We start from the raw sequence: 9,670 nt of genomic DNA, 5'->3' as shown, positions 1-9,670 counted from the left end.
CTTGCAAGCCTCTAGACGCCCATTAGCTAGAGAGGTTCAGACTCTAGCTAACGACTTGATGAGATTAGAAGTAAATGAGAAGGGAGGATTGTTGGCTTGTGTGGAGTCAAGATCTTCTTTTCTTGACAAAATTAAGGGAAAACAGTTTGATGATGAGAAACTAAGGCGAATCCAAGATAAAGTATTTCTAGGGGAGGCTAAGGAAGCACAAATCGATGAGGAAGGTGTTTTGAGAATCAAGGGAAGGGTATGTGTACCCCGCGTCGATGATTTGATCAACACTATTATGACAGAGGCTCATAGTTCAAGGTATTCTATACACCCGGGTGCAACCAAGATGTATCGTGACCTAAAGCAACACTTTTGGTGGAGTAGAATGAAGCGTGATATTGTTGACTTTATTGCCAAGTGTCCAAACTGTCAACAAGTAAAGTATGAACACCAAAGGCCTGAAGGAACACTTCAGAGAATGCCCATTCCGGAATGGAAATGGGAGAGAATTGCAATGGACTTTGTGGTTGGTCTTCCAAGGACAATGGGTAAGTATGACTCCATTTGGGTGATTGTTGATAGGTTAACTAAATCTGCTCATTTTATTCCAGTTAAGGTGACTTACAATGCCGAGAAGTTAGCCAAGATCTATATCTCAGAAATCGTTCGATTGCATGGGGTTCCACTATCCATCATATCAGATAGAGGTACGCAGTTTACTTCTAAGTTTTGGAAAACATTGCATGCGGAATTGGGTACTAGGTTGGACCTTAGTACTGCGTTCCATCCTCAGACCGATGGTCAGTCTGAGCGAACGATTCAAGTGTTGGAGAATATGCTTCGTGCATGTGTGATAGAGTTTGGTGGTCATTGGGATAGCTTCCTACCCTTAGCGGAGTTTTCATACAATAATAGTTATCACTCAAGCATTGATATGGCTCCATTTGAAGCATTGTATGGTAGGAGATGTAGGTCTCCCATTGATTGGTTTGATGCGTTCGAGGTTAGACCTTGGGGTACTGATCTCTTGAGGGATTCGATGGAAAAAGTGAAGTCTATTCAAGAAAAGCTTCTAGCGGCGCAAAGTAGACAAAAAGAATATGCATATCGAAAGGTTAGAGACTTAGAGTTCATGGAGGGTGAACAAGTGTTGTTGAAAGTTTCACCAATGAAAGGGGTGATACGGTTTGGTAAAAGGGGTAAACTAAGTTCAAGGTACATTGGACCATTTGAAGTACTTAAGCGAGTAGGAGAGGTGGCTTATGAGTTAGCCTTGCCTCCAGGGCTGTCCGGAGTACATCCGGTATTCCATGTGTCGATGTTGATAAGATACCATGGGGATGGAAACTACATTATCCGTTGGGATTCAGTTTTGCTTGATGAGAACTTATCTTATGAGGAGGAGCCTGTTGCTATTTTAGATAGAGAAGTTCGCAAGTTTAGGTCAAGAGAGATTGCATCCATCAAGGTGCAATGGAAGAATCGACCCGTTGAAGAAGCCACTTGGGAGAAGGAGGCGGATATGCGAGAAAAATACCCACATCTATTTACAGATTCAGGTACTCCTTTTCGCCCTTGTTTTCCTTCTTGTGATCGTTCGGGGACGAACGATGGGTAAATTGGTATCTATTGTAACGACCTGTTTAGTCGTTTTGAGCAGCAAATTTTATTTCTGGAAAAACAGGCTGAGGCGAAAAACCCAACGACGGACCGTCATGGGCACGACGGACCGTCGCAGGGTCTCGTTTCCAAACACTTAGAAAATCTGAAATTGGGTACTGAAAATCGACTCTCTGAACTTCGTAACGGAGTGGCAGGACGGACCGTCACAGGCCATTCACCAAAAATCAAGTTTCTGAACTATGCGACGGACAGCAGGACGGACCGTCGCAGGCGCGACGGCCCGTCACAGTTTGCATAATCCCAGTTGGAGTCGGATTTCTGGTTAAGTTTTAAAGGGGCGTTTTGGACTATTCCTGCTATAATTATATATTTCGTGGGTTGATATTAATAACTCAAATTCTTGGGGGTTAAAAGAGGTAACCTTAAGTTAATTCGTGGGGTATTATTGTCATCTTTTATTCTTAATTATATACTAATTAGGGTAAAAGAAAGAGGGTTTGAATAAGAAAACAGAAAGAACAAGAAGGGAGAGAGAGAACCGATCGAGAGAAGAGGAAAGCACCAAGCTTTGAGGATTAACTTGCTTGATTTCAATTCTTCGGTGGAGGTAGGTTATGGTTTTCATGCTATTCATAGTAAACTCTTAATAGCGAATGATATGTCTTAGTAGTATTGTAAACCTTCTATATGCTTAATTGTATGCTTGCATGAATGATGTGATTATGTAATTGTGAATAAATAAGCATGATGAAGCTATTGAATCCCAAATCTTGAAAAGAAACCCTAATCTACTTTGTTAATGATGATGCCTTGGTATAAAAGAAGGCTTGATGAATGAAAGTGGTGAGATTAGGGGATAGGGTGCCACGTTCCGGTACCAGGATAGAATATGGATCAGTTGTCACATTCCGACACCAGGATAGAATATGGATCGGGTGCCACGTTTCGGTACCAGGATAGAATATGGATCGGGTGTCGCGTTCCGACACCAGGATAGAATATGGATCGGGTGCCACGTTCTGGTACCAGGATAGTATATGAGGATCGGAGTGTCACGTTCCGACACCAGGATAGAATATGGATCGGGTGCCACGTTCCGGTACCAGGATAAAATGAGGATCGGAGTGTCACATTCCGACACCAGGATAGTATATTGAGGAGCGGAGTGTCACGTACCGACACGAGGGGAATAAAGATAATGAATCTTGAAATATGTTAATATATCCAATCTAATGAACTAAATTCCCAAATGAGTATGATGAGGAGGTGTGAGTCCTCATTGATGTGCTTGGTGTTGTAACCAAGGGTTATGGTAACTGTAAATGCTGCATGCTAAGGATATTAGTTGATTTTATGATATTGCTTAATACATACTGTTTTCTATTTTGAGTTGGCCGATGATATCTACTCAGTACCCGTGTTTTGTACTGACCCCTACTTTTATTGTTTTCTTCTTGTTTATTTGTGGAGTGCAGCAAACGTGCCATCATCTTCGACTCAACAGTAACTCAAGCCAGTCTTACTACATCGGAAATTCAGGGTGAGCTAATGCTTCTAGCTTGGACTGGATCTTCTTCTTCAAGTCTTGATGCCTTGAACTTCCGGCATGGACTAGCTTCTTATGTATTTTTAGCTTCTTAGAATACTCTTAGTGTAGTAATTTGATTATAGATGTTCTTGTGATGATGACTTCCAGATTTTGGGGATAATAATAGTTATTGATTCTATTTATGAGTTTAAGTCTTCCGCATTACTTTCTGTTTATATTATATTGAAATGTTAAGGTTTAGATTGGTTGGTTCGCTCACATAGGAGGGTAAGTGTGGGTGCCAGTCGCGGCCCGAATTTGGGTCGTGACACATAGTTTACGCAGCCACCTGCTAGGAAGAATTCTGTTTCAACTAAGTCTAGAATATAATTTTAATAGTTGTATAGTTTCGTAAATTCTCTTTCTAACTCAGATATAGATTGATTGTAATCAACTTCTTGTCTTGGTAAAGCTCGTTGACGATCTTGAAGTTCGATGTCATCATCACTATCACATCTAATAATTGAATCTATGAAAAGTTCAAATTGACTATCTAACTTTGAAAGTTCTTGATTTCTCCAATCAACATTTATCAATCTCTAAATAACACTGATATCTCCAAGTTGTCTTTTGCTAACGAATATATGTGGTCTCCAATTTAAAATCTTGCCGCGCTAAAAGTTGCCTTGAAGCTACTAATGATCCTTGAATTGCAAGCACATCCTTCACCATCCTATTAAGTTTTGGAAATTGAGTTCCATGAGCCCTCCACCAGTTCAATAATTGTGGTATATCTTCATCGTTTGTAATATCATCCGAACCCTGTTCAATATATATATATATATATATAACAAATTCACATTTATTAGAAGAGTCAAGACCAAGTTTATGTTTCATTCGTCCATGAGCACCTATTTGAGGCATAGACGTTTGAGAATTTCAACATTATCTAAGAAAGAATATTTATCATATATTTCTTTAGGAAGTAATTTTATACTATTTTGACATGTAACCAAATCAAGTTCTTCTTTAGGTTTAATATCTAAATTTTGATAAATGCATTCAACTAAAACTTTTGCACCATATTTTTTATATTCGGGGGTTGAAAAGAGTTGCGGTTAAATAAATTTGAGGAATAGAAAAAAATATTTCTTAAATTTTGTGATCATAACTTCAATAGCAGTGGTAAATAAAGCATTTGTTTTATATTTAAAAAATATAGATAAAATCTTACATATGTGTAGTAAAATTTCAGAAAATAGCAGGATAATATATTTCAGAAAAAATTTTAGTAGCATCATTAGATGATTTCAAAAATATTTTAAATTTCATTTACTTCATCCCAATCACTAGCATTAAGTTTAAATTCAGGATAAGCATTATGATTATTAAATAGCGTAGTAATAGGTTGTATATATACATAAGCAACTTCAAGTATATCATAAAAGGAATTCTATCTTAGTTTTTACATGCTTGGGAACTTTTCTAAACAGAAGTTCAAATGCAATACAAAGCTCTTTAAATTGTTTGATTCTACTACTAATATTCATATGACAAATATAAAAACAAGCATTATCAATTTTATCAGAACTATTTTCAAATAATTTCAGACTGTCACTAACAACCAAATTTAATATATGCGCAGCACATCTTTCATGAAAAACATATTTACTAATAGGACAAAATCTAGGTTCTAACATATTAATAGTATTTAAGTTAGCAGAAGCATATTCTAAAGTAATACTAATGACTTTATCACAAAGATAAAAAAAATCTAAAATTTCCAACACAGTAGTAGCAATATACATTTCGGTTTTTTTCTGTTGACAAATTTTACAACCAATAATTTTTTTTTGTAAATTTCAATTATAATCAATCCAATGCGCAATAACAGTTAAATAATCAAAACAATTTAAGGACTACGACTCATATCAATAGTAATAGAAACTCTACAATCCATTAGTTCAAAATATGCATGTAAACATTGACAATGTTTTTCTTAAAATTCAAAACTATCTCTTTTTACCATGCTTCTTGATAAACCTTTAAAACTAGAATTTTATGTTTCACAAATATATGCAATAAAACCCGTATATTTTTTAAAACTAAAAGGTAAACCACAAACAACAATCATTTTAGCAAAATTTTCACAATTACGATCCTTGTTATAGGCTCGATGTGTAAGAGGACCATTTTTTGAGTTTGAAGTATTTAATTCACTTTGAACCATATTTGATTCCCTACCTGATGCTTCAATACTAGAATTTTCACCAACTTCAAGAGAAGACATATATGCAAACCCCTCTTTACTATGCTTGTTAATCAAATGTTTTTTTAGTCCCCCGTTGAACCTCCACTCTCACCAGATGTATATTTAAAATGTTGTTTATAAATATTACATATACTAAAAAAATTTTCTTCATTCAAACAAAATTTCCACACATGTGATTTTAAAGAACGTTGTACGTTGATTTTACCTCTAGTTGAAATAATAAGGGAACAAGTAGTTCCAACCAGAGGTGGAACTTCAGTACCTATCCTATTGAGGTCGGGCTAGTCGGTGTATCATCTAAATCTACTTCTTCATCAATTTTTATTTTTTCATTTTCTTGATTAATACCATAATGTCTTTCATAGAGTTCATGAGAAATTATAGGAGTATCCGAATTAAATATTTATAGGACCGAAACAGAAAAAAGTAATTTTATTCAGATGCGTGAATTCATTCCTATTCGTTCTAACAAGAGGAATTTTAGGTAAGAGGAACTAGCACCTTTATTATTTTTTTTAACTAAATTTTTTACTGATTCTACTAGATCTTTTTACTTCCACTTTTTTTAGAAGACTCCATTATATAAAATTATAGATTACAAAATACGTTGCTTAACAAGAACACATAATATAATAAGAACAACACAATTTACAAATAATAAATACAAAAAATAATTATAAGATTAGAGAGTGAAACGAAGTTACCAAACATTTATGTAAGAACAAACGATTATAATGAAAATTAAAATATTGATGTCAAAACTTGAAGTTGAAGAAGATTCCTCCTCCATAATACACCAAATGACCAAATCACCAAATGATATTAAGAATTTAGAACTTGAATATTGAAAGTTTGAAATTTTGAGAAAGATAATCTGTAGTCATTAAAATTTAGAAACTTGAATGAAAATATATATTCTCAAACTTATGTATATATATATATATATAGTTTGTAGAAATTGTTTGTAAATTATAAATTAAAAAATATAGCCGTTTAAATTTGTTGGCCGTTTAAGAAAATGATCGTTGGCCAATGGAGAGTGGGGACACGGGGTAATGACCTATGGCCTATGGGAAAAGGGGATGGAAAATTGAGAGTTGGGAGGGACGCATCTTTTGATAAAGCTGCATGGGGCAGGGAGGGGATGCAGGCATGCAACTTTTAATTAAAGTTGTAGGGAAGGGAGGGGAAGGGTTGTAGCGACAGTAGGGGCGGATAGTATAAATTAAATAAAATATAAATTAAATAATAAATAATAATTAAATATAATTTATATAAGATAAAAAATATAAATTAATTAATAAATATTAATTTAACAGGATCGTAATCGGATCGGATCGGGATCGAAATCTATATAAATCGGTAATGGTACATCGGTAACAAACCTCAATTCTGTGTACCGATTCAGAATATCCCATCTCATTTCGTATGCAACCGAACCTGGACGAACTGGAATGGTACTGGTACGTCCCGTTCCATTGCCCAGTCTTAGGTCAACCAACATCAAATGCACAACAATAGGTATGGATCAATATGTGTTCGGTGTATGAATGTTGTTGGATTATAGTATGTAGTAGTATTTGTGTTATTTGTGTTTTGTGTATGAGTCAGTGTATGAATTTTATATGACTAACAGAAAAAATTTCATATATATATATATATAAATAATGTATAATGTTGTATTAATTATATATGAAACTGTGTTTTCATACATATATGAATAATGTATAAATGTTTTATGAGAAATGTATGACACTTTATTTTTACATATATGTATAAATAATGTAAAAATTTATATTAAAAATGTATGAACTTTGTTTTACCATATGTATGAAATACGGTATAAATGTTATATTAATTATTGTGAAATTGTATACTAATGAAACTGTTTTTAATGTTTTACATTAATTTACATTTTAGTTTAATTATTGTGAAACTATATACTAATGACACTGTTATACTAATATCATAATATATTGATGTTGTCTGTAAATTAATATTAGGATGACGCCACTCAAAATGTTCACAATCTGATAAAACTCCAACGGACCAGCCTTCTGTTTCAATGGGTGAATACGTTCACATTTCAAACACCGATGGTACGATATAAACACTATTATGACATGTATTTTCATTTACAATTTTGTTTTGACCTAAAGATTTTTTTTCTTATGTAGATGAAGCTCAAAACTCAACTGGTGATTTTTCAATACTGACTTACCTGATCATCAACTTCAAAACTACCAGCGTTGGATGATTATCCTGATTTTACTATGACACAAATCATTGCACTTAATCCAATTCTAAATACTACCACAACTCCAGACGCGCAACCAAGAAATAGGAATTCCGACAAATGCGAGTCTTATCCTTATATTCGATTGTCGGAAGGCAAAAGCAATTCAAAAAGAGTTTCTATTTTCTTTCCACTCAAATATCCATTTCAAAGTCACAATAATTTTGAATTTCATCTGATTTAATCGACGAGTTCAACAAATGGGTTATAAAAGATATTTTAACTAGGCGTGGCAGGTATAAATGTCTATAAAATAATTTATTTTATTTAAATTTCACAATCTCAAATTTTATACAATTTTTTTACAATATTTACAAGAAAAACAACATATTCAAAGGTAAAAAAAATACCTTTCAACCTCAAATTGACTTTGGCATTGTCAAAATCAAAGAAAAGAATTTTTTCCTTATAATGAGTCAATCGGACAAATCTTGGGAGGAAGGGGTAAAACGTACTTTGAAGCTATATTGAATCATTTTTATATAACACATGAATAAATTCTATACTTTAAGTTAGTATTTGTCTAAACTATATGTTAATTTTTGTATGTATTGTTGTATTTTAGTATTGTTTGATTTTTGTATGCATTGATGTATTAATAGTCATAGTTTCAGTAAAATGTTCTATGTATGTGAGTGTCATTTCTTAATTGTAAAGCCACAATGTATATTTTTGCTAACAATATTTTGTATTATTATTCGCTTGAATTACATTTTAATTTATGTATGAAATGCTGTTTTTAGTATTGTATGATTCTTTGTATTAATTGATATACGAATTGAAGTAAGAATTAGTATATTAATATTATATGAATTATGTATGAAATAATTTATTATGTTTGTATGATTATCATGAATTGAGTATGAAACATTTCTATACATTTTTTTAGATAATTTGTGTATGAACTGCTATAGTTGTTTCTATGATATGACATATATGAAGTATCAATTGTATAATTTTTTTTATTTGTAACAGCATATTGATACAATTATGTATTACATGCGAAAGAAGGCAAAATACTCTCAAACATCAATTTCATACAGCACGATTGACTATTGATTTATGACGTGGATTGATAACATTGAGAAATAGTGGAGATAGTCAAATTGCGACATGAGATCAATTGCCCCCGACTACCATGTTGAACAATGCATTAGAGTATTTAAGTTGGTTGCTAACATTGCTTGGGACAGAGTTGACGAAGTCATTATCCCTGTCAATATTAGTGAGAAATTTCATTGATTTCTTGTTGTATTCCGAGTTAAGCTTAGATGTCTACATGTATACGATTCGATGAAGGGAGGATCTGTTCACAACAATAAAGTGAACGAAGCTGTTGATAAACTTGCAACCATGATACCATTATTTTTGACGAGCACAGGGTTTTATGGAAAAAGGTTTGAATTGTTTGCCAACAATATCCCTGAATATCAACACAAGTCTCAATCCGAACCTCTAGAAGTCAAGCATGTGACAAATGTTCCTCAACAAGAAGATAGTTTTAAGTATGTATTTATTATACTATACTTATTTCATCTAAAATGACATCATTATTTAGTTATTATAAAAATTTTATACTTTCAAATTGTTTACAACAATTAAGGTTTATATACATTTCTTTTTGCTGAATATATCAGGAATAGTGTTTTTGATGTGTCTGATATTGATATCGATGCATCATATCATCGTTAGAGGTATGCTACATTCCTTTGGCATTATGTAAAATAAAAGAATGAAGAGGGCGCAATAAGTGACAGTGTAGTTACAGATACCGTTGCTAGCAAGTATGGTGGACCTCGCATGACAAAAGAACAAGTTCTGAACACCATCAATTATCCTATTTCAATACCACAGAAAAAAAATTAGAAAAAGTTCATTGTACCTTTTACCTTCTTTTGGACTACATTTTTTTTTAACTTTTGAACGATTTATATTTTTTTCCAGTTTTTTCTTCTTAATA

At 33.2% G+C, this 9,670-nt stretch overlaps 1 long non-coding RNA gene across 1 annotated transcript; it reads right to left on the bottom strand.

Moving 5' to 3' along the window:
- Positions 1–3,562: 3,562 nt before the first annotated feature.
- On the bottom strand, positions 3,563–6,328 carry LOC104645013 (uncharacterized). Its single transcript, XR_738921.4, has 2 exons — positions 6,119–6,328; positions 3,563–3,964 (listed from the first exon to the last, which is right to left on the bottom strand). It is a non-coding gene; the product is annotated as an uncharacterized lncRNA (long non-coding RNA).
- Positions 6,329–9,670: the final 3,342 nt, after the last annotated feature.

Source organism: Solanum lycopersicum, chromosome 12 (assembly GCF_036512215.1).
Source record: "Solanum lycopersicum chromosome 12, SLM_r2.1".
Lineage (NCBI taxonomy): Eukaryota > Viridiplantae > Streptophyta > Magnoliopsida > Solanales > Solanaceae > Solanum > Solanum lycopersicum.
The sequence above is the reverse complement of the archived record's forward strand: the minus strand, read 5'-3'. Positions and strand labels throughout refer to the sequence as shown.